Below are 24,555 nucleotides of genomic sequence, written 5' to 3'. Positions count from 1 at the left end.
GTAGCATCCAGTTTGTTTTTTACTTTTTTGTTGTTTGTTTTTTTTACACTTTTTCAAATAAATTTTAATTTATTTTTCTCATATAGCACCAAATCACAACAAAGCTGCCTGATATCTTAGCGCCACTTTCGGAAAATGCCCATTTAGTGGACAGCTTAAACTCAGTGCTCAAAACCACACTCGATATGATCGATATGATCGCTCTTGGTGGTGCTGCACTGTTATTGCTGTGAATGTTTGCAAACAACTGGTAGGTTGAAAGCTCAAGATATAACCCACATATCCCAACACATCTGGAACTATTCTGACAAAATATATCTAAATACATAAAGGGCTAATTCTGTCTGTCTGTCTGTCCAGGATAAACTCCCAAACTATAATATGTAGCCCTAAAAACTATATATATTCTGAACCTTCATGACATGGGGAACAAAATGGTACCATTTTTAAAAAGTTTGGGCAACCAATAGTTTAATGCTTTAATCTATTCTCTTTATATATTTATCTATACAGAATTCAGCTTCCACCCCCCATCCTGATGATGTCATCAAGAAAGCCAAGAGTAGAAAAATTATAAAGCAGTCAGAATTCTAATTCCCCCAAACCCCACCCCACCCCCCATCCTAAGGATGTCATCAAGAAAGCCCGAGTACAAGAAGTATAAAGCAGTCAGAATTCTAATTCAACACCCCCTCCCCCCCAATACATCCTTTTTATGTAAGAAATAGCCTTTTATGTAAGACCATACAGTGTTGTACCATGTACTTTTCATGCTGCCACTTCTGTCTGTCTTTCTGTCTGCCCGGGATAAACTCCCAAACTATAATATGTAGCCCAAAAACTATATTCTGAATCCTCATGACATGGGGAACAAACTAGTACCATTTTTTTTTAAAGTTCTGGGAAACCAATAATTTAATGCTTTAATCTATTCTCTTTATCTGTTTATCTTTTATGGTTACTGGCCAACCAATAATTTAATACTTTATTCTATTCTCTTTATCTGTTTATCTATTACAGAATTCAGCTTTCATCCTGACGATGCCATCAAGAAAGCCTGAGTAGAAAAATTGTAAAGCAGTCAGAATTCTAATCCCCCCCATCCTGAGGATGTCATCAAGAAAGCCTGAGTACAACAATTAGAAAGTGGTCAGAATTCGAATCCCCCCTCCCATCCTGATGATGTCATCAAATTCCACCCCTCCCCCAATCCTGATGATGTCATCAAGAAAGCCTGAGTACAAAAAGTATAAAGTGGTCAATTCTATTTCCACCCCACCCAAACTATAAAATGTAGTCCTATAAACTATATATATTCTGAATCCTCATGACATGGGGATCAAACTGGTACCATTTTTAAAGTGGTCAGAATTCTAATCCCCCCTCCCATCCTGATGATGTCATCAAGTTCCACTCCCCCCCAATCCTGAAGATGCCATCAAGAAAGCCTGAGTACAACAACTAGAAAGTGTTCAGAATTCTAATCCCTCTCCCATTCCTGATGATATCATCAAGTTCCACCACCCCAATCCTGATGATTGCACCCCACCCAAACCATAATATGTAGCCCTAAAAACTATATATATTCTGAATCCTCATGACATGGGGAACAAACTGGTACCATTTTTTAAAAGTTGAACTGAAAATTACCCCCAAAATGGCCTTTTTATGTAAGAAATAGCCTTTTATGTAAGACCATACAGTGCTGTACCATGTGCTTTTCATGCTGCCGCTTCTGTCTGTCTTTCTGTCTGTCTGGGATAAACTCCCAAACTATATTATGTAGCCCTAAAAGCTATATATAATCTGAATCCTCATGGCATGGAGAACAAACTGGTGCAATTTTTTAAAAGTTGAACTGAAAATTTCCTCCAAAATTGCCGGCTGTGGGTATGACCAGGCAGATTCAAATTTCTAGCCCTGTATACAGTAGTGTTCAGAATAATAGTAGTGCTATGTGACTAAAAAGATTAATCAGGTTTTGAGTATATTTCTTATTGTTACATGGGAAACAAGGTACCAGTAGATTCAGTAGATTCTCACAAATCCAACAAGACCAAGCATTCATGATATGCACACTCTTAAGGCTATGAAATTGGACTATTAGAGAAAAAAAAGTAGGAAAGGGAGTGTTCACAGTAATAGTAGTGTGGCATTCAGTCAGTGAGTTTGTCAGTTTTGTGGAACAAACAGGTGTGAATCATGTGTCCCCTATTTAAGGATGAAGCCAGCACCTGTTGAACACGCTTTTCTCTTTGAAAGCCTGAGGAAAATGGGACGTTCAAGACACTGTTCAGAAGAACAGGGTAGTTTGATTAAAAAGTTGATTGGAGAGGGGAAAACTTATACACAGGTGCAAAAGTATAGGCTGTTCATCTACAATGATCTCCAATGCTTTAAAATGGACAAAAAAAAAAAAAAAAAAAAAAAAGAGATGGGTGGAAGAAAATGGAAATCAACCATCAAAATAGATAGAAGAATAACCAGAATGGCAAAGGCTCACCCACTGATAAGCTCCAGGATGATCAAAGACAGTCTGGAGTTACCTGTAAGTGCTGTGACAGTTAGAAGACACCTGTGTGAAGCCAATTTATTTGCAAGAAGCCCCCGTAAAGTCCCTCTGTTAAATAAAAGACGTGCAGAAGAGGTTACAATTTGCCAAAGAACACATCAACTGGCCTAAAGAGAAACAGAGGAATATTTTGTGGACTGATGAGAGTAAAATTGTTCTTTACGGGCCCAAGGGCCACAGACAGTTTGTGAGACGACCCCCAAACTCTGAATTCAAGCCACAGTTCACAGTGAAGCATGGTGGTGCAAGCATCATGATATGGGCATATTACTCCTACTATGGTGTTGGGCCTATATATCGCATACCAGGTATCATGGATCAGTTTGGATATGTCAAAATACTTGAAGAGGTCATGTCGCCTTATGCTCAAGAGGACATGCCCTTGAAATGGGTGTTTCAACAAGACAATGACCGCAAGCACACTAGTAAACGAGCAAAATCTTGGTTCCAAACCAACAAAATTAATGCCTCGCAGATGTGACGAAATCATGAAAAACTGTGGTTATACAACTAAATACTAGTTTAGTGATTCACAGGATTGCTAAAAAAGCAGTTTGAACATAATCTTGGACACACCTTGGACCTGGTTATTTCTTTTGGGCTCTCAGTTTCACTTAAGGACATATCAGACATTGCTATTTCAGATCACTTTCCTGTTATTTTTGAATTTATTGCTCCTCCATCTGCTAGTAAGCCACTTGTTCCTGTCTCTCGCCGCCGTTTGGTCACCTCCTCGACAGTGGGGGACTTTGCTGCTGCCTTCATGGGCTCTCAGTTTTATGCCATGAATGGACTGGTTTCTCCATTACTCCCAGATAACATCCTCTCTTCTTTCCACTCTACATGCACAGTCATTTTGGACTCTGTTGCACCGATGCGCTGCAAATCCAGGAAATCAAAATCCGACCCCTGGTTAAATGCCACGACCCGTGCCCCAAGTACAATAACTTCAATTTTATCTGAGTTTAAAAGCAGGAAATTAGAGGTCATCCATGTCTTTATGTCTATAAGACAATCCTGCAGTTTAGCTAATTGGTGTGTGTCCTCTGGCTTCATGGATAGATAAAGCTGGGTATCATCTGTGTAACAATGAAAATTTAAGCAATGCTGTCTAATAATACTGCCTAAGGCAAACATGTATAAAGTGAATAAAATTGGTCCTAGCACAGAACCTTGTGGAACTCCGTAATTAACCTTAGTCTGTGAAGAAAATTCCCCATTTACATGAACAAATTGTAATCTATTAGATAAATATGATTCAAACCACCGCAGCGCAGTGCCTTTAATACCTATGGCATGCTCTAATCTCTGTAATAAAATTTTATGGTCAACAGTATCAAAAGCAGCACTGAGGTCTAACAGAACAAGCACAGAGATGAGTCCACTGTCTGAGGCCATAAGAAGATCATTTGTAACCTTCACTAATGCTGTTTCTGTACTATGATGGATTCTACAACCTGACTGAAACTCTTCAAATAGACCATTCCTCTGCAGATGATCAGTTAGCTGTTTTAAAAACAAATGTCGGGCAATTGTTTTGATTAAAATGATTGGCATTTGGCTTATGTCTAAAACAGGTTAACCCGGGCAGTGCCGGGCACCCCAGCTAGTGTTACCTAAAATATAGATCTTGCAGTCACTGGGGGATTTTCAAGATCCTGCTAGACAGTGCCTACGCACATGTGTGTTGACGTCACAACTCTATCCTGTTAGGGAGACATGGTTTCTTTCAATAACAAGAACTGTCAAGCAACTTTCTCGTGTGTGGTTGGAGTTGTGTGGTGGTAGGAACAGCCTTTTGAATGCTTGAATAATGATGTCTGTCGCACAAAGAAATGAAATAATAGACAAAATATGTTCATTGCACCCAGACTGTTGGTATTTTGGTCGTTGAACTTTCCTAGCAACAAAGCCCTGGTCACAAGGCACTAACGAAGGACACTGAAGCCAAAACAAAACAAGCAATCTGGACTTATCTTGACTTTCAGAGACATCATTTAACGTCATCCAGCTTCATTCCTGTACAAATCCCGACGACAACGTCAAGTCATCCGTATTCCGTTTTGCTTTCTATCTTAACGGTTCCTCATTGTTTGTGTAATTCCTGTACCATCAACGTTCGAAAGATGTCCAACTTCGTCCAACCTCCCAAGTCAGACGTCTTGCATGAACATTGTACACACACGCACACACAAACGGTTGATCGCATGCCGTCTTTGGCTATAGAGGCTGTGCGTACACTCAAACGGCTGTGCACCACAGATGACTGTGTGATCTGAATATAATCAATTCTGTAAATACTGATGATTTTTGTTTTACTCTAAATACTATTTTATCTGAGGGAACAAGGCTGTCCACGTTACCAGACTGGGAACTGCTCGACTCAGCATCCAACAGTTTGGTGAACACCCACAGTTCCAGCCACATGGTCAGCTGGTGGTCTCCGGTGACAGCTGTCACCTGCGTCATCCTGTCAGCCGCCATCTGGTAGAATGCCACCTGAAAGGCATCGCGGATGATCCCAGATATCCTGTTGATACAAGAACTCAGATGCTTCTCTAGCAATGTGCACAGTTCTGAAACTACAAAACTTTTATGTCATTTTGAATAATGTAATAGCATGCAAAACTGTTGGGCTTGTTGGCGATTTTTCCACAGTTTTGGCAGCTTGATAGAAACTGAAGGCAGGTGTCAGGTCCTTCATGATGCCTCTCATATTTTCTCTGATTTGTGTGGACTGAAATAAATGATGCATATTTCATTGTACTGACCGTGTGATACCTCAATGATATCAAAATAATTTATGACTGAAAATAAAATGTGAAATGTTCTTAACAATGAGTTTTGTTGTTCAGCCGTGAGGCCTTCAACCTTCTGATATAGCACACATCTCTGCATGCTGCTGTTGGACTGACTAAAATCTCCCTGAATACGTTATACACACACAGTATATTATATATATATATATATATATATATATGCCAGATTTTTTGTTTTTTTTCAAAAATAGAGTTTATTCATGTTTGCGAGGTCACTCGCATTTTTGAGGTGTAAAGATACAGATATGACTCAGGAATTTTTTTTTTTTTTTTTTCAAATATAGTTGTAATTTTGTCGAACAGCCTCCCTCATCATGTGGTAAATGCTCCAAGTGTTATTTATTACATTAAAGACATACTATGATTATTTTTACGGTGTTTGATTATTATTGTGATTGATGATTTTATTATGGCGCGTGATGACTTTTACTGTTATTTATAAGTTTTATATTGTTATATTTATGAGTTTTATGATGATGCATTTTAAACAACATATAAGCTTTTATCATATTTTTATATAGGTTTTATGAATACTGAATTATTATTGACCATGATTCTCTGTCACAGTTGCTGACAGTTTGCATGCTCTTATCAATAATATTACAAAGTTTTGTCCTGAATATGATTTAAAATCAACAAGAACTTCATTCAAGCTGCACTTTGAACATACTTAAAGCCATGGCAGAAAGTGCAAGAAAACACACAGAAACTGTTCTTTACAAGCTCATCTGGTGTTATTGCTGGCAGATGACCAGAAGTAAATTACCCCAACTCCCGCGGCCGAGTGGCTGAAATCTCAGGGTTGCAAGCTCACAAACTGAACACAATGGAAAGTGATCTCGCGTTGGCATTCCAGTCTCTCTACCTCTATGTTCATGATGCTATTCTAGAATATAAGCATGCACTACTGGCTACAAAGAGGGCCTAGGACTCTGATTTGATCAACAAAAACAAGTATAATTCAAAGTTCCTGTTCGACATGGTGGCAACACTTATTCATGGACAACCACCTGTATGTCGCTCTCCTTTACAGCCCAAGATTTCTTACATTGCTTTGAGAAGAAAATAGATTAGGTTAGATATAGCCCAGCATGCCTTAAAGCAGCCACTTTGCCCTGTTATCGAGGTGGGTGCCATCACTGATATATTGCCTTGATTTATACAAAATTTGATAGTATCTCACTAGGTGTGCTGACAAAACTTGTAATGTCTGCTAAAAGTACAACCTGCTTATTTGATCCTTACCAACAAAACTGTTAGACCTGTGGCCCACTCTTGGGCCTATTGTGTTGGAAATTATTAATTATCTATCACTAACCTTGGGATCTGTTCCTAAATGTTCCAAATCTGCAATGATTAAACCGTTACTTAAGAAATCTAATTTTGACCCTAGTGTATTGAAAAATTATAAGCCAATATCAAACCTATAAATTCGAAAAAGTGGTTCACAGCAGCTTGTGGACCACCTTACTGAGAATAATCTCTTTGACCCACTACAGTCTGCATTTAGAAGATGTCATTCCACAGAGACAGCTTTCATTAAAATGGTAAATGATATGCTGCTTGCAATGGATTCAGACACCACTACAGTTTTTGCACTGTTAGATCTTAGTGTTGCGTATGATGCGGTGGATCACTGTCTCCTAGTTGATAGGTTGGAGAATCATTTTGGGACTACTGGGAATGTCATCATACCTATCCAGTCGCTCTCACTGTGTCTTGTACAGCAACACTACATCTAACCTTGGTGACACGAGATATGGTGTCCTACAGGTTTCTGTCTTAGGCCCCCTGCTTTAATCCCTTTATATAGCACCCCTTGGGCATGCATTGTGGCGCTTTGGGTTTACCTTTCATTGCTATGTTGATGACACTCAGTTGTACATGTCGATAACTGGTAATCTCGTACACATGAAGTCCTTAGAGGACTGCCTGGCTTCAGTGAAAAGTTGGATGTCCAGCAATTTCTTACTTTTAATAAACTCTGACAAGCCTGAAATGATGGTTTCAGTGATTTTTGACCTCATGTTGTCCTTGGATTTACACATTAGATATATTACAAGGACTGCTTTCTTCCACCTGCAAAATATAGTGAAGATTCATCCCATCCTGGCTGATGTTAAGACCCCGATTCATGCATTTTTTTTTTCCCTCTAGACTGGACTATTGCAATGTGCTATTTTCTGGTTTACCGCAGTCCAGCATTAGGGGTCTCCAGTTGGTTCAAAATGCTGCTGGTAGACTTTTGACAGGAAGCAGAAAGTTTGCCGACATTGTCATAATGGGAGGAGTTCCTGTGACATCAGATTTTAAGCTTCTGTTACTAACCTACAAAATTATTCAGACTAGCAACTCCCTACTTAGATGACCTAATTAAACCCCACGCACCAGCCTGGGCTCTGCGTTCTCAGGATGCAGGACTACTTTGTGTCCCTACTGTGAATAAAAAGTCTGCAGGTCACAGAGCTTTCTCTTATCGTGCATCTGTTCTTTGGAATGATCTCCCTGCATCAATAAAACTGTCAGATTCTGTAGAGACTTTCAAGTCCAGACTTAAGACGCACCCACTGTCTGGAGTTTTTTGTGAAGCTTAGTGCTACTAGACGGCGGTCATCTTAGCATTTCTTCTGTTTTTTCTTGTTGCTTAATGCTGACAAATGTATTTGTTGTCTTTCTGCTGCCTGATTCTGTTTTTTTTCTCTCTTTCTGTTGAGATGTGGCTCCATCCAGAGATGGGAGTGGTGTCTTCTTCTGCAGGCCTATCATCCTCTGCACCAGCATGGACTCCCAACATTTCCTGTATATCGGTATTGTCAGTTGTGTCGGTAGCATGGCCCAAGCAGAGGGACACCCCTTTGAGTCTGGTCTGCTTGAGGATTCTTTCTCAACTCAGAGGGAGTTTTTCCTTACCACTGTCACCTGTGTGTTTGCTCTGGGGGTTAGTAAGGTTAGAAATTACTTGTGCAAAGTGCCTTGTGATTTGGTGCTGTATAAACAAAATAAATTGAATTGAAATAAATTGAAACATAGCAAAGCATCCAATTTAATTCAAAATGTCATAAATGCATTACAAGAAAATGTTATCCTCGACTTTATCCAGCATTATCCATTAAGACGATTTGCTGAGGTACACCCACTTCCATGCAGCTCACAGGCTACCGCAGATTCTGATGCTTTTCTAGATCCTATTACAAGCTGGCAGCTTTTCAAAAAAAAAAAAAAGCCTTCATGGATTAACCTGAGTGAATCCCAAAAGTAAAGAGGGAGGAAAAAGCTGCAGTGGCCTGGTGTTTACAGTATAAAGGAATGAATGACTTATCACATTGTCAGGTATGTGTCAGAGTGAGACAGCTCAGCAGGTTAAGGGAGGTTCCAAAGTGCTACATTGGTGCACTAATCACCATGCTGTTGCACAGCCTGCATTTTTAGAAGTGTCACCACTAATAAGACGTTGCCAGCTTTAATTGTTGATATATTACTGGCACCACTGTGACTTGTAAATACCCTTATCACCTTCAACATTTGCAAATTTGTTGATTATCTATTTATACATATATTGATCCATGTGAACCATGTATTAATGAATTAACTACTTTAAGTTGAGTGCTGCTGCCCCATATTTGAAAAAAATGTAAGAGACCCATTGCATAGTGGTGGAAGTGTTACAATTAAAAGCTTCCGATATGGTGTAAATGTATGCATTTCTCGGGTTTCTCAAACTAGAAAGGCACTCAGTGAATACATGTCCAGAGGTCCAACAGTTTACATCATTAACTAATGCACTAAAATGAAACACCTATTCCACAGGACACCGTTCTATTATGATCCACCCACCACCCCCCCCTACCCCCCCAAAAAACACAAAAACAGGATGAAACCACTAACACCAGCTTACCACCTAACAGACTGCCTTATAAAGTTCAAACCTGGCAACAGCTGGATTATAATGTGCAGAACTGGCAACCCATCCACAAATGAAAGTAAGGAGCTGCACTGTCTCCCTGTCTCCTGCTGAGCAGAATTATGATGTGGAGAACCTGAAACTCGTGGCCGTGAAGGAGGCACTGGAGGAATGAATATCTTGGCTTGATGGTACGTCTGTTCCTTTTATTGTTTGGACTGACCATAAAAGCCATATACACACAATCTGCTAAAAGACTCAATTCCAGACATGCTAGGTGGTTGATGCTGTTTGGACATTTTAATTTCTCAATGACCTACAGACATGGATCTAAAGACACCAAACCAGATGCCCTTTCATGTCAGTTGTCTCTGCAAGACCACACTTCATCTCCAAACAAGATAATTCCCAACCAGATGGTAATTGGAACACTGACCTGGGATATCGAGAGGGACATCCGGGAGACCCAGAAGACTAACCCGGCTCCTTGAGGAAGACCTCCCGAATGGCTCTTCGTGCCACCTGCTGCCCAGTCCGTTGTCCTTCAATTAATCCACGCTTCTAAGTTTACCTGTAACCCAGGAATTCAAAGAACTCTCCATCTTATGAAACAACACTTCTGGTGGCCCTCAGTCCAGACAGATATGAGTGACTACATCAAGGCCTGCACCATCTGCGCCAGGAGTAATTCTTCTTATCAGTCACGATCCAGACTCCTCCATCCTGTGCTGACTCCTGGTCACCCCTGGTTGCACATCTGCCAAGAGTTCATCACTTGCCTCCTCACCTCCAAGGGAATAAACTCCATCCCCACCATTGTGGACCACTTCTCCACGGCATCTCATTTCGTGGCCTTACCCAAGCTGCCATCGGCCCAGGAGACCACTGACATCCTCATCCGCCATGTGTTTCAACTGCATGGCATTCCTCTGGACATCATATCATATACCCCAGTTCAAGTTGCAGGTATGGAAGAACATTTGTTCAGCACTTGGGGTCTTGATCAGTCCTCTCGTCTAAGTTTTATCCTCAAACCAACGCTCAGGTGGTATGGGCCAATCAAGAACTTGAGTCCACCCTCCAGTGTGTCACAACCTCCCTCCTGTCCTCTTGGAGCTCTCAGCTGCTGTGGGTGGAGTATGCACACAACTCTCATGTGAGCTCAGCTACCAGACTATCACCTTTAGAATGCACATTGAGGTATCAACCACCTTTGTTTCCTTCCCAGGAGGGACAGGACTTTGTGCCACACAGACCAGCACTGAACCTCTGCCCCACAATCGCAGCCAGTCCAGGAGGCATGGCACTCAACCAAAGATGTGCCTCTCAAGGCTGAAGCAAAGACGTTGGTACAGAGGTACCTGGGTCCCTTTGTTGTGGACAAGATCATGAACCATCCCGTGGTCGAGCTCTGTCTGCCTTGGTCACTCAAGATCCAACCAGTGTTTCATGTGTCTCGGCTGAAGCCTGTCCACACCAGCACTCTGTGCCCTCTGGCCAAACCCCTTCCTCCTGCCCCACTTGTAGATGGCCATCCAGCGTAGATGGTGTGCCAGATTCTGCACGTGCGACACCAGGGTTTCTTGTATCTGGTGGGCTGGGAGGGTTATAGACCTGAGGAGTACTCCTGGGTTTCGCAGGGTCTCATCTTGGACCCTTCCCTCATCCATGACTTCTATCTAGCCCACTCGCTCCAGCCTGGTAGGTCGCCTGGGGACTGCCATTGGGGGGGTTACTGTTGTGCTGCCTCTGTGTCTGCTCTGCTCCCGCTCCCTTCCTGTTCCTCCAGGCACCGCCTCATGGAGCTGATTCTGCACACCTGCCTAGAGTGGACAATTTCCTTGATAAAACTAAAGGACTTTTTGCCCACGTCTACTTTACTTTTGATTAGAGTGGGCAATATTGCATCACCTTAGTATCTGCGGTCATGTCCTGGGCATAACTTGAGCACAACATAGGCACTGGTCAGTTTTTGGGATCAATCTACTCACTCATTTTCCATAGTTTATATTTCTACGTAGTTCCATAGTTTATATTTCTACGCTCCTTGTCTCCCCCGCCTCTTCGTCTCCCCTCCTCCCTCCCTCCCTTCCCAGTCCTGAGATGTGGACTGAGTCAGGACTGGATCACCCCCAGGATGGACAGATAAGGCCTGTCGATGGCGCCACGGGCAGCCTTCCGGGCTGTCTGTCTGAACACTGGACACATCCAAGTCTCGGCTGTCGTCTGTTGTGATTTGTTTTTTGTTATGACTGTTTTTCTGTGCTATGGGGTTTTTTTGCTCTCCTGTGCTGCTCTGTGAGTTCAACACAGCAGCAATGGAGGTTTTTCTTTTCCCAATTCTTTCCTTGTGTGTGCTTTTATATGTGTTCATGTACCGGGCCAGCTTGTGTGTTGTTGTTTGTTAAGTGTGTCATGAGGCCGGTCAAGGTTTGCTCAGCCCTGCTCGTGACTTAGGGCAGGGATATACATCTGGAACTGGTCCCCGGGCGCCAAAAAAGGCGACCTCTGCTCCTAACTGGCAATTAGGATGGGTAAAAATGCAGTAAACACATTTCATTGTGCAGGGAACATGTTCCTATGTGCATATGACAATAAACTCCTTTTGAATCCTTGAATTTGCATGGACATGTTCATGTATCCATCCCGTGACATTCCTAAAGAAAGCTGTCTGTAAATGATTTTTGTCTAAACAAAATTATCAGTTTGTTCAGAGACTGTGAATGAAAATGGCCCAAAATGTTGTGAACCCTGCTAACAAAATAAAGATCCCAAATTGTTATAAGAACACTTGTCAAATGTTATCAGAACGTTAGCTATAAAGTTTTTGGAAAGTTTTTAAAGAAAAGTTTATTTTTGATTCCCAGAGCATTTGAGAATAATGTTAGCACAAACGTTTTCAGAATGTTAGGTCTAATATTCTCAAAATGTTTGTACTTGGACTATATAAAAGTAAATTCACGTAAATTCCTTTGGCTGCTCCCTTTTCATTTTCATTAGGGGTCGCCACAGCAGATCCAAGGTGGGTGTACATGTTGATTTTGCAAAAGTTTTACACCAGATGGCCTTCCTGACGCTACTCACTTTACATGGAGAAATGTGGCAGGGGTGAGGTTTGAACCAAGAACCTTTTACAATGAAACCAAGCACACAAGCCACTTGGGCACCACCCCTGTGTATATATATATATATATATATATATATATATATATATATATATATATATATATATAGTAGTTGTTTTGCTAATAGTTTCGAGTTTGTAGTGTCATGAATGCTTGGTCTTGTTGGATTTGTGAGAATCTACTGAATCTACTACTAGTACCTTGTTTCCCATGTAACAATAAGAAATATACTCAAAACCTGTTTTTTCTTTTTAGTCACATAGCACTACTATTATTCTGAACACTACTGTATATACAAGGTCTATTAGAAAAGTATCCGACCTTATTATTTTTTTCAAAAACCATATGGATTTGAATCACGTGTGATTGCGTCAGACAAGCTTGAACCCTCGTGCCCATGCATGAGTTTTTCCACGGCTGTCGGTTGCGTCATTTGCCTGTGAGCAGGCTTTGAGTGAGGAGTGGTCCAGCCCCCTCGGCGGATTTTCATTGTCAGGAAATGACAGAATGATTTGGGCTTTTTTTCCATCAGAATTTTTTCAGAAACTGTTAGAGACTGGCAGCTGGAAACCATTTGAAAAATTTATCTGGCTTTCGGTAAACATTTTATGGGCTTCACAGAGAATAATCATACTGCCAACATTAAACAATTAACATCGTTTACTGGCATTTCTATGAGTGGGGAAAACCTCAGATATGGACAAATATAAACACAAAAATGTCGTGACCGCTGACTGGTGGTCACAAGAAATCATTTTGCTGTTCCCTTTTACAAACGCTGCTCACTAACAGAATGCATTTTAGTTTTTATACATACATATACTTGAGTTGCGCTTTCAGAGAAGTTTTGTCTGTTGCAATGCTGCATCACCTAAACAAGCCTTTTGTTTAAGGTACTATTAGAGTCAAGCATTTGCAGCAATTACTGACTTCTGAAACATCTTTTTTTTATCCCACATATAAAGTTAATCAAATAAAAAAATGAAAAGGTCATTCTGTAGCAGCAATTAGGGCATTTTAAAAAAATTTAACATGATTTAGAGATTCTTTGTGTCAATGAGATACTGCACAACTATTATTAATGCTCACTTTATTTGTATTCAGCATCATAAATTGCATCCATTCTCATGAAATATCACACTTTTGCTTTCCAGCCCAATTAAAGCTGGAAGTCAACCCTACCATCATATCTTTAATCTTTCATTTCAACTCCACTGTGGTGGTATACAGAGACAAAAACAAACATTGTTGCTGGCCTATTGCCCTGCAATCCCAAGAATTGTCCTGACAGCAAAGAGGAGAAATCGACCCAGAATGCATTGCATTATGTTTTATTTCCTACTATTCTCAGCAGTGACATTAATGTCTCTGGGTCCTCCAGCATTTGACATTTAAGTGGTGCCTGGGAACAGGTTGCGGAGTCATGAGGTTCCTGGACAGACATGTTTGAATTCTTTGTAGGAGAACAGAGGTCCAATGCTTTAGGATCCTTGTGCTTCCTATCTGACTTAAGGTGGTGCCTACTGTGTTCAATTCATTAAAGCCCCCCGCCCTATTAAACATCCCCTAGGACTTTTTTTTTTTGGCAAATTGCAAGTGGTGAATGAAAATGAAATAGTCCTACCTCATTGCCACAACAAAACATAAGCGATCCATGAAGTTCAGAATTTGGCTACAACCCAGGACTGTCATAGTCCTCCTGTACTGAAGTTTTGGCATCATCTTCACTTTCTTCCACATCCAACTTCAAATACCAGCCATTTGAGGCACTGAAGTTCTGGTTTTGATGTGGCTTGCACAGCCGCAGTGCCTCATATGTCTTCCCTCTCACACATAAGCCTGCGTTCTCCTTTTGTGGAACCATTTTAGCAGCTCTTCTTCAATCTCCTGATAACAGACTTTCCTCCCCCCACCAGGCAGTCATTTTGTTGTGTTGGCTAGGGTTGCAAGCCTATCCTTGTTCCTACACCACTCCCGGGTGCGTTTCATTTCGACTACGAAAATCTGAGCAGCATAGTGTTTCCCCTTCTCTTCTTCATCTTTCACAACTTTGAGCTTGAAAGCTGCCGAGCAGCAACACTTGCACCGAACCATTTCATGTAATTGTGCAGCAGCTACTGCATGCAGAAAATCATTAATTTCAAGTCTGCACTGCTTCTCTTACCTGCCATATGCATGTGCATATATACCATAAGGCCGTACTGTGTACAGCATGCATGCAAGCACACGTGTGTAAATGATCGTTAATAAGCACCCTCCTTTTCAAAAATTGCATACACCTGGGGCATTTAATAGAGTAAATACGGTAGGTGTCTTTGGTACTAAGTGTCTTTGAAAGAACCTTGGATAACATTACAATTATGTTACAGTACATATGTCAAATTTTGTAAATAATGTAAACTGGCTTTTTTCTTGCTATAAGAAATAGTTTCTGAATAAAGATCTCTGCTATGAAGGCTGTTTTGGATGGGAAAAAAACATAAAAGGACTGTGTCCTTGTGATATTTTATTGTGGAGCCACAATAATGTGGTCACACACCAGCTGTGCAACTACAAACATAAAAGTGACCTGTGATAATTGTCACTTTCTCCTATTAGGACCCATACGTTTTGAATATACGTTAAGATACAACAAGAACAATCAGGAATGCATGCCTACAGTCGTAGAGAAGCCTGAATCTTCGACTGGACTGGGTTGCTCGACGCAAGGACGTTTCGCTTCAAATCGCAGAAGCTTCCTCAGCTAAAATTCTTGCTCTGGAAGTCTGACTTCTGTCTAACTCTTGTAGAGAAGAATAAAACAGAAGCCAACAAAAGCTGGAGTTTTAAACCTAACCAGACCCCTCCTACTGAGAGGCAGACTGCTATAGGCTAGTGACTAAACAATAGCTCTAATTAGCAACTATTGTGCTCCAGTTAGCACACCTAATGACAGGACAGCTGTCCCTCTAATGATGGGATGGATGCCTTTCTGATGGCTCCCTTGATGACGTGAATGACTCAATACCATGAACAAGAGACTGAAACTCCTTTGACCTGAGTATCCCATTGTAAACAGGGGATAAAGCGTGTCTCAGACCCCCTCCCCGGTTAAGGCTGGGTTTCAAACATTTTACAAAGAATGCCTCCTTGACCCCTCTCTCAAACCATTTCTTCTCTCTGGCTAATATTTTAACTTCCTTGTCCTCAAACGTGTGGTTACTGTCTTTAAGACTGCCTTTTAGACTGCCTACAGTCTAAAAAAGCGGGTGGTAATTATTTGCATGAAAGGGCATGCATTTTCTAATCTCATGTAATCTTTGCTGCAGCACTGCATGGTCCTTTTTTTTTATCTCCAGTTTTAGCAGGCACCATATCATGTTGTCAGAATCACAGAGTAACAGGGAACAAAGTGCACTGCAATAATCCCATTTTTACATTTATTACCCACTACTTCAGAATGCTCTATGCACCCTGGCTGCATACGTGCTGGCAGAAAGTCGCAAACAGCACACCATTGGGCAGCACGCGCTCCCAGAGGGAGAAGGGCATGGCTGAGCAATTGTTCAAACTCCTCACACACGCGTCACATTAGCATATCTGGCTGCCTGCACAGACACTAAATGCAGGTGAAGCACAACCGGGGTTTTACCACTTTGTTTAGACACAAAGACTGCTTGTGTATGCATGCTCATCTTCACTTAATTTACCCTAAGCATCAGGCAGCACGTTCTGCACATTCCATGTTTTAATTGCCTGCTTGGATTCTGGATTCCGACCCATAATCTGTGTTTCAGGTGCTTATAAGACATTTTTCATCTTGAATCCTGTGTAGACACATTTACTCATGTTTGTCAGGAATTTGTGCATTACCTGCACAAAGTGACATTGTACCATTTTGTTTCAGCGTTTGTATGTATGTATTATGTACTGGGCATGTGGAAATTAATCAATATGAATCGGCATTCAGATACAAACATGCACGATGCAAGTGTATCAATTCATTCAGTGTGTATCGATTCAATTGTCAGGCAAAATCGTGATACATCACTCGCTGTATGCTTGCATTATTTTTTTTTACGCTGAGCAGGGTTATGTCCACAAAAAGGCTTGATGGAAGTGTAGAGGAAGAACTGCTAAGCTTAAGGAAACAAGGCTGGATAGTCCATGACAACGACCAACCTGGAAGTAAACGAAACTGTCGTGCATTGGATGGTGTACTTGGCAACGGCACTCGCGAGGCCGTTATGCCCATGAAAATGGTCAACTAATGTAAAATGGCTAATCTGCAAGTTAGCCGTTGATGTGAAATGGTGATTAGACGGATAATGTTGGGTGACTAACTGTAGTTGACTAAATAAGTTTAGACTACTTTATGAAACTGGGCCCTGGTGTTAGACATCGCCAGTGAGTGGGGTGGTCACCCTGTGTGTTGTAGTGGGATACTGCGATTTTCAGCTAAATGGGGAGAAGTGAGCAGCAAGAAAGGACAAGGACAAACTCAGTGAGTAACAACGGGGAAAGGAACAATGTTACGTGAATGAACACTGTGAGGGAAAGAGTGCTATTCAACCAGGAGCCAAGAAAGAACAGGAGTTATTAGCTCAATCTTTCCCTTTGATGAAAGCACGGCGCGATGGAGCTGCTGTAAAGAGCATTTTGGCTATTTTGTTGCAGCTAATGAAATAAAGAATGATAAGTTGGTGCCCATTTTTAATGTAATAGGGCCAACACTTTTAGCCTGCTATGTAGCTGTCTAAAACCAGCAAAGCCAGGCAGTAAAATTTTTGCAGAAATTGTGGACACAGTAACCCACCTTTTTCCACCCAAGCCCCTGGTGAACGCTGAAAGATTCAGGTTTCACAAATAAAATCAAGAAGAGGGTGAGTCTGTTTAATTTCATTTATTTAGTTGTATAGCCCCAAATCACAACAAAGCTGCCTCAAGGCACTTCACACAAGTAAGGTCTAAGCTCATCAACCCTGAGAGCAAGCACACAGGTGACAGTGGTAAGGAAAACTCCCTCTGATGATATTGAGGAAGAAACCTCAAGCAGACCAGACTCAAGAGGGTGACCCACTGCTTAGACCATTCTACCAAAAAGGTTTACAATACAGAACAACAGTTGACAAGAGTCCATGCAAGCGCCCAGTCCACCATTAGGAGGGGAGGGAGCTGGGGTCATTGAGGTACTCATTGGATGTATTCCTACGCGGAGTCCATCCTGCATCCATCACAGAAATCATCCAATGCAATGTCAATGTCAAATTTATTTATATAGGACATTTAACACAGAAAAACTGTCCAAAGTGCTGCACACACCCAAAAAATAATATAGTATAATGAAAAAACACAGCATGAACAAAATGGCTAAAAATGATAATCATAACCAAATCAGGAACGGCTAGCTTGAGTCAAAAGCCAGAGCAAACAAATGAGTTTTTAACCAAGACTTGAAGATGTTTAAAGACGGGGCCATACGAACATTCAAAGGAAGCCCGTTCCAGAGTCTTGGAGCCGCCACTGAAAATGCACGGTCTCCCCTGGTTTTCAGTCGGGATCTCGCCACTTCCAGAGTCAGTTGATTGGCCGATCTCATATTTCGACCTGGAGCATGAACCGACAGAAGTTCAGAGAGGTAGGATGCAGCACGTGGATCCAGCCACATCTTGGACAGAGAGAAAAAGAAAACAGTCTCCTGTCCTGTGCACCAACAGCATTTCCTGTATATTTGTTTTGTGAATTGTTCTGTAATTTATGTCTGTTGCATGGCCCAAGCAGAGGGTCACCCCTTTGAGTCTGGTCTGCTTGAGGTTTCTTTCTTTCAGAGGGAGTTTTTCCTTACCACTGCTGCTCTGGAGGTTAGTAAGGTTGGACCTTACTTGTGTGAAGCGCCTTGAGGCAACACTGTTGTAATTTGGTGCTATATAAATGAAAATAAATTGAAATTGAATTGAAATAGAGTCAGCCAGAAAGATTACACTTAAGGTATAATTCATCAGCATTAAGAAACAGGAAAGCAGAAGGTGACTGCCGGCCACTAGCCCTAAGCTTCACGAACAACCCAGACTTTAGATAAAGCTGAGGCTGTGTGTTACCATGTTGTTGCATCATTACGGAAATTAGCTGAACTCTGAGATTAAAGATGCTTCAAATGACATATTAAGAGACAGGTTTGTGTGTGCATTATGAAATGAAGCTGCACAGATGAAATGACTCACAGAAAGTGCCTTGACTCTTGACAAGGCCATTATTAACAGTGTGACAATGGAAATGGCTTCAAAAGAAGCCAGGGCACTGCATGCTACAGGCATAATACACAAACTTGACAGTGGTTAAACAAAAGCACACGGACCATGTTTCTGCTGTGGACCGGTAGAACACCTTGCTAATGATTGTGGGTGCAAGAAAACTGACTGAAACAACTGTGGAAAAAAGGCCAATGTATCACGGGCATGCAAAAACAAAAAGAGCAAGGACAAAGCCTCAACGACTGGAAATAAAAGAGACACTGCAAAATTCTAAAAGGAAAGACATCTTTGCACAGTTAAGTGTGAGTGATTCCTCAGAAAAAGAAGTGTCGACTGCAATAAATACTGTGCAAATACTGAATGTGGATGACACCTCAGACGGCTTTTGTACCAGACCCAAGCTGGAAGGGCATTCTGCAAAAATGCAGAAAGACACAGGTTCAAAAGTGTCATTAGTGTCATATGAGGTTTATAGGAAGTTTCTGAAGCATCTTTCACTCCAACCCTCTGACAGTTTTTAAAGGCTATACTGTACATTGAGCGCCAATGAAAGGGATGACAGAGGTGACTGTTCAATGCAACGACAAAACTGCTAAGCTGCCTGCGTATGTTACGCAGCAGACCTGTCCTGCTATAATGGGGCACAAGTCGGTGGGAGTGGTTCAAGAAAATCATACTCAAATGGTAAGAAGTAAGGAGGCTGTCCACGGTTCCACTCAGCTGCAGGCTATACTGGAAAAGCACAAAGAGGTTTTACGTGAGGAGTTGGGCAGCATGAAAAAATGACAGTGAAGCTGCATGTCAAACCTGACAGCAAACCAGTGTTTATCTAGGCTAGGCCAGTGCCATACACCATTCAGCCCAAGGTGGAGGCTGACCTGGACATGCTGGTGAAGAATGGTGTTGAAGCCGGTGACAACTAACAAGTGGGCAATGCCCATTGTCCCAGTACCCAAAAAGGATGAACACAGTCGGATGTTTGCTGTGGAGGACAGTCATTATTCCCCTGTCACTCCAAATAAAGTGTTAAAGCAACTTCACACAGGACACAGTGGAATAGTGAGAATGAAGGAAATAGCAAGAAGCTATTTTTGGTGGCCAAATATGGAGAAACAGATTGAAGAGATAGGTAAAGCTGTTTATCTTGACACCAGCTCGGAAACAACTCACCACTAGCTCTTCTCCATTCCTGGAGGTCCTACAGGAGCCATGGCATTGTGTCCACATGACTTTGCAGGTCTGTATGAGGACAGAATGTTTCTTGTTGCTGTTGATGTGCACAGTAAATGGCCTGAAGTGGCTATCATGAAATCAACCACCACACAGAAGACCACAGAACCACTATGAGAAGTGTTCAGTAAGTTCAGATCTCCTACACTGCTAGTCTCTGACAATGGACCTGAGCTGGTTTCACAGGAAATGTATTCTTTTCTACAAGCTAATGGAGTGCAACACACCAAATCAGCTCCATGGCATCCTACAACAAATGGCCTTGCAGAAAGGTTTGTCCAGTCAATGAACTGCACTGGAAGTGTCACAATGTCAAGGAACACTGCATCAGAGGCTGCACAAATTTCTGCTTAAATACCATAACAGTCCACATGCAACCACCAACACATTTCCTGCCAACCTGATGTTCAAGAGAGATCTTCGCACTGCCTTTGATCTCTTGAAACCCTCAGCAGTGAAGACCAATGTGCAAAAAACAAGAGAAACAAATTATGTACAGACCAACAACCCAACGAGTTTTCAGCTCCGGTGAATCGGTGCTGGCCAAGAACTACAGAGGCGAATGTAAATGGGTTCCTACACCTATTATGAACAAACTGGACCAGTTCATATACACTCAAACTGCTGATAATGTTTATAGAAGACATGTGGATCATCTTCTACAGACATCACCAGTGTCTGCAGAATGGTAGAAGAGCCTAAGGATGCACTCATCAACTCAACAGTTTATCCACCAGTGCAAGTATAGAGCTCAACCACATCAGGGACAATGGTTCTAGTTGCAGATGTGACTGGAAAAGAAACTGAGACATCTTGTCTTACATCAGTGCCACCATCAGACTCTCGACTAGAGAACACAGAGACTGACTGGTGATACCTCACCAGAGAATTGTCTGAGTTATTGAGTCAGAGAGTGCCTGACCCAAGTCAATTGGGCAGAATAATCACCATGGGTCATGGAGGGTGAGTGGGTTGAGGTAGTCTACCCTCACTCCCAAATTCGCACAATTGTAAAAATAAAGCAGAGAATTATTACAAGAGGAAGTTCTTCTTGTAACCATATACAGTTAGTTGGGCAGATGAGGAGAATGTGGAATGTTTTTCATATTGTTAATGTCATGTTACAGTAAAGAGAAGAATTTGAGTAGACCTCTTTTTCTGTAGTACATCCTTTGTAAGAGGGGAGGACGTGTATTTTGGGTTATAATAGGACCTGCAGTTGGCATGAACCTGGTGCATTATGGGTAACCTTCACCTTGTCATTGTCGTTGCCCTTATTGGGCGGCACGGTGGGTTAGTGGTTAGTACTGGTGCCTCACAGCAAGAAGGTCTTGGGATCACTTCCTGCCCTTTCTGTGTGAAGTTTGCATGTCTTGTGTGGGCACTCTGGGTTCCTCTCACAATCAAGAACATGCTTATTTTGAGTTTTATCCTTTCTTGCCCCTGACCAAGGCAGTGTCTCTACATCTGGAGTTGGTCCCCGGGCGCTGGGCTGTAGCTGCCCACTGCTCCTATCCGTTGGATTGTGTCTAACTGTAATTAGGATGAATTAAGCCAAGGACTAATGTCATCAGTGTTGCCACAGTTACTTTGATAAAGTAATCAAACTGATTACTCCTTGAAAAAGTAACTTAGTTACTTTACTGATTACTCAATTCAATCAATCAATCAGGTTTATTTATATAGCACCAAATCACAACAAACAGTTGCCCCAAGGCGCTTCACATTGCAAGCAAGGCCATACAATAATTACGTAAAAGCCCCAATGGTCAAAATGACCCCTGTGAGCAAGCACTTGGCGACAGTGGGAGGGAAAAAACTCCCTTTTAACAGGAAGAAACCTCCAGCAGAACCAGGCTCAGGGAGGGGCAGTCTTCTGCTGGGACTGGTTGGGGCTGAGGGAGAGAACCAGGAAAAAGACATGCTGTGGAGGGGAGCAGAGATCAATCACTAATGATTAAATGCAGAGTGGTGCATACAGAGCAAAAAGAGAAAGAAACACTCAGTGCATTATGGGAACCCCCCAGCAGTCTAAGTCTATAGCAGCATAACTAAGGGATGGTTTCAGGGTCACCTGATCCAGCCATAACTATAAGCTTAGCAAAAAGGAAAGTTTTAAGCCTAATCTTAAAAGTAGAGAGGGGTGTCTGTCTCCCTGATCCGAATTGGGAGCTGGTTCCAGAGGAGAGGGAGCCTGAAAGCTGAAGGCTCTGCCTCCCATTCTACTCTTACAAACCCTAGGAACTACAAGTAAGCCTGCAGTCTGAGAGCGAAGCGCTCTATTGGGTGATATGGTACTATGACGTCCCTAAGATAAGAAGGGACCTGATTATTCAAAACCTTATAAGTAGAAGAAGAATTTTAAATTCTATTCTAGAATTAACAGGAAGCCAATGAAGAGGGCCAATATGGGTAAGATATGCTCTCTCCTTCTAGTCCACGTCAGTACTCTAGCTGCAGCATTTGAATTAACTGAAGGCTTTTCAGGGAACTTTTAGGACAACCTGATAATAATGAATTACAATAGTCCAGCCTAGAGGAAATAAATGCATTAATTAGTTTTTCAGCATCACTCTGAGACAAGACGTTTCTAATTTTAGAGATATGCGTAAATGCAAAAAAGCAGTCTACATATTGTTTAATATGTGCATGAATGACATATCCTGATCTAAAATGACTCCAAGATTTCTCACAGTATTACTAGAGGTCACGGTAATGCCATCCAGAGTAAGGTCTGGTTAGACACCATGTTTTCAAGATTTGTGGGGCCAAGTACAATAACTTCAGTTTTATCTGAGTTAAAAGCAGGAAATTAGAGGTCATCCATGTCCTTATATATATATCTGTAAGACAATCCTGCAGTTTAGCTAATTGGGTGTGTCCTCTGGCTTCATGGATAGATAAAGCTGGGTATCATCTGCTAACAATGAAAATTTAAGCAATGCTGTCTAATAATACTGCCTAAGGGAAGCATGTATAAAGTCATAAAATTGGTCCTAGACACAGAACCTTGTGGAACTCCATAATTAACCTTAGTCTGTGAAGAAGATTCCCCATTTACATGAACAAATTGTAATCTATTAGATAATATGATTCAAACCACCGCAGCGCAGTGTCTTAATACCTATGGCATGCTCTAATCTCTGTAATAAATTTTAGGTCAACAGTATCAAAAGCAGCACTGAGGTCTACAGAACACACAGAGATGAGTCCACTGTCTGAGGCCATAAGAAGATCATTTAACCTTCACTAATGCTGTTTCTGTACTATGATGAATTCTAAAACCTGACTGAAACTCTCAAATAGACCATTCCTCTGCAGATGATCAGTTAGCTGTTTTACAACTACCCTTTCAAGAATTTTTGAGAGAAAGGAAGGTTGGAGATTGGCCTATAATAGCTACGATAGCTGGGTCAAGTGATGGCTTTTTAAGTAGTGGTTTAATTACTGCCACCTTAAAAGCCTGTGGTACATAGCCAACTAATAAAGATAGATTGATCATATTCAAGATTGAAGCATTAAATAATGGTAGGGCTTCCTTGAGCAGCCTGGTAGGAATGGGTCTAATAGACATGTTGATGGTTTGGATGAAGTAACTAATGAAATAACTCAGACAGAACAATCTGAGAGAAAGAGTCTAACCAAATACCGGCATCACTGAAAGCAGCCAAAGATAACGATATGTCTTTGGGATGGTTATGAGTAATTTTTTCTCTAATAGTTAAATTTTATTAGCAAAGAAAGTCATGAAGTCATTACTAGATAAAGTTAAAGGAATACTCGGCTCAATAGAGCTCTGACTCTTTGTCAGCCTGGCTACAGTGCTGAAAAGAAACCTGGGGTTGTTCTTATTTTCTTCAATTAGTGATGTAGTAAGATGTCCTAGCTTTCGGAGGGCTTTTTTAGAGCAACAGACTCTTTTTCCAGGCTAAGTGAAGATCTCTAAATTAGTAGATGCCATTTCTCCAACTTACGGGTTATCTGCTTTAAGCTGCAAGTTTGTGAGTTATACCACGGAGTCAGGCACTTCTGATTTAAAGCTTCTTTTTCAGAGGAGCTACAGCATCCAAAGTTGTCTGCAATGAGGATGTAAAACTATTGACGAGATACTCTATCTCACTACAGAGTTTAGGTAGCTACTCTGCACTGCGTTGGTATATGGCATAGGGAACATAAAGAAGGAAACATATCCTTAAACCTAGTTACAAGCGCTTTCTGAAAGACTTCTAGTGTAATGAAACTTATTCCCCACTGCTGGGTAGTCCATCAGAGTAAATGTAAATGTTATTAAGAAATGATCAGACAGAAGGGAGTTATCAGGGAATACTGTTAAGTCTTCTATTTCCATCCCATAAGTCAGAACAAGATCTAAGATATGATTAAAGTGGTGGGTGGACTCATTTACATTTTGAGCAAAGCCAATAGCGTCTAATAATAGATTAAATGCAGTGTTGAGGCTGTCATTCTCAGCATCTGTGTGGATGTTAAAATCGGCCACTATAATTATCTTATCTGAGCTAAGCACTAAGTCAGACAAAAGTTCTGACAATTCACAGAGAAACTCACAGTAACGACAGGAGGACGATAGATAACAACAAATAAAACTGTTTTTTGGGACTTCCAATTTGGATGGACAAGACTAAGAGTCAAGCTTTTCAAATGAATTAAAGCTCTGTCT

The sequence above is a fragment of the Thalassophryne amazonica genome, chromosome 1 (assembly GCF_902500255.1).
Source record: "Thalassophryne amazonica chromosome 1, fThaAma1.1, whole genome shotgun sequence".
NCBI lineage: Eukaryota > Metazoa > Chordata > Actinopteri > Batrachoidiformes > Batrachoididae > Thalassophryne > Thalassophryne amazonica.
This window is presented reverse-complemented; position numbering follows the sequence as displayed.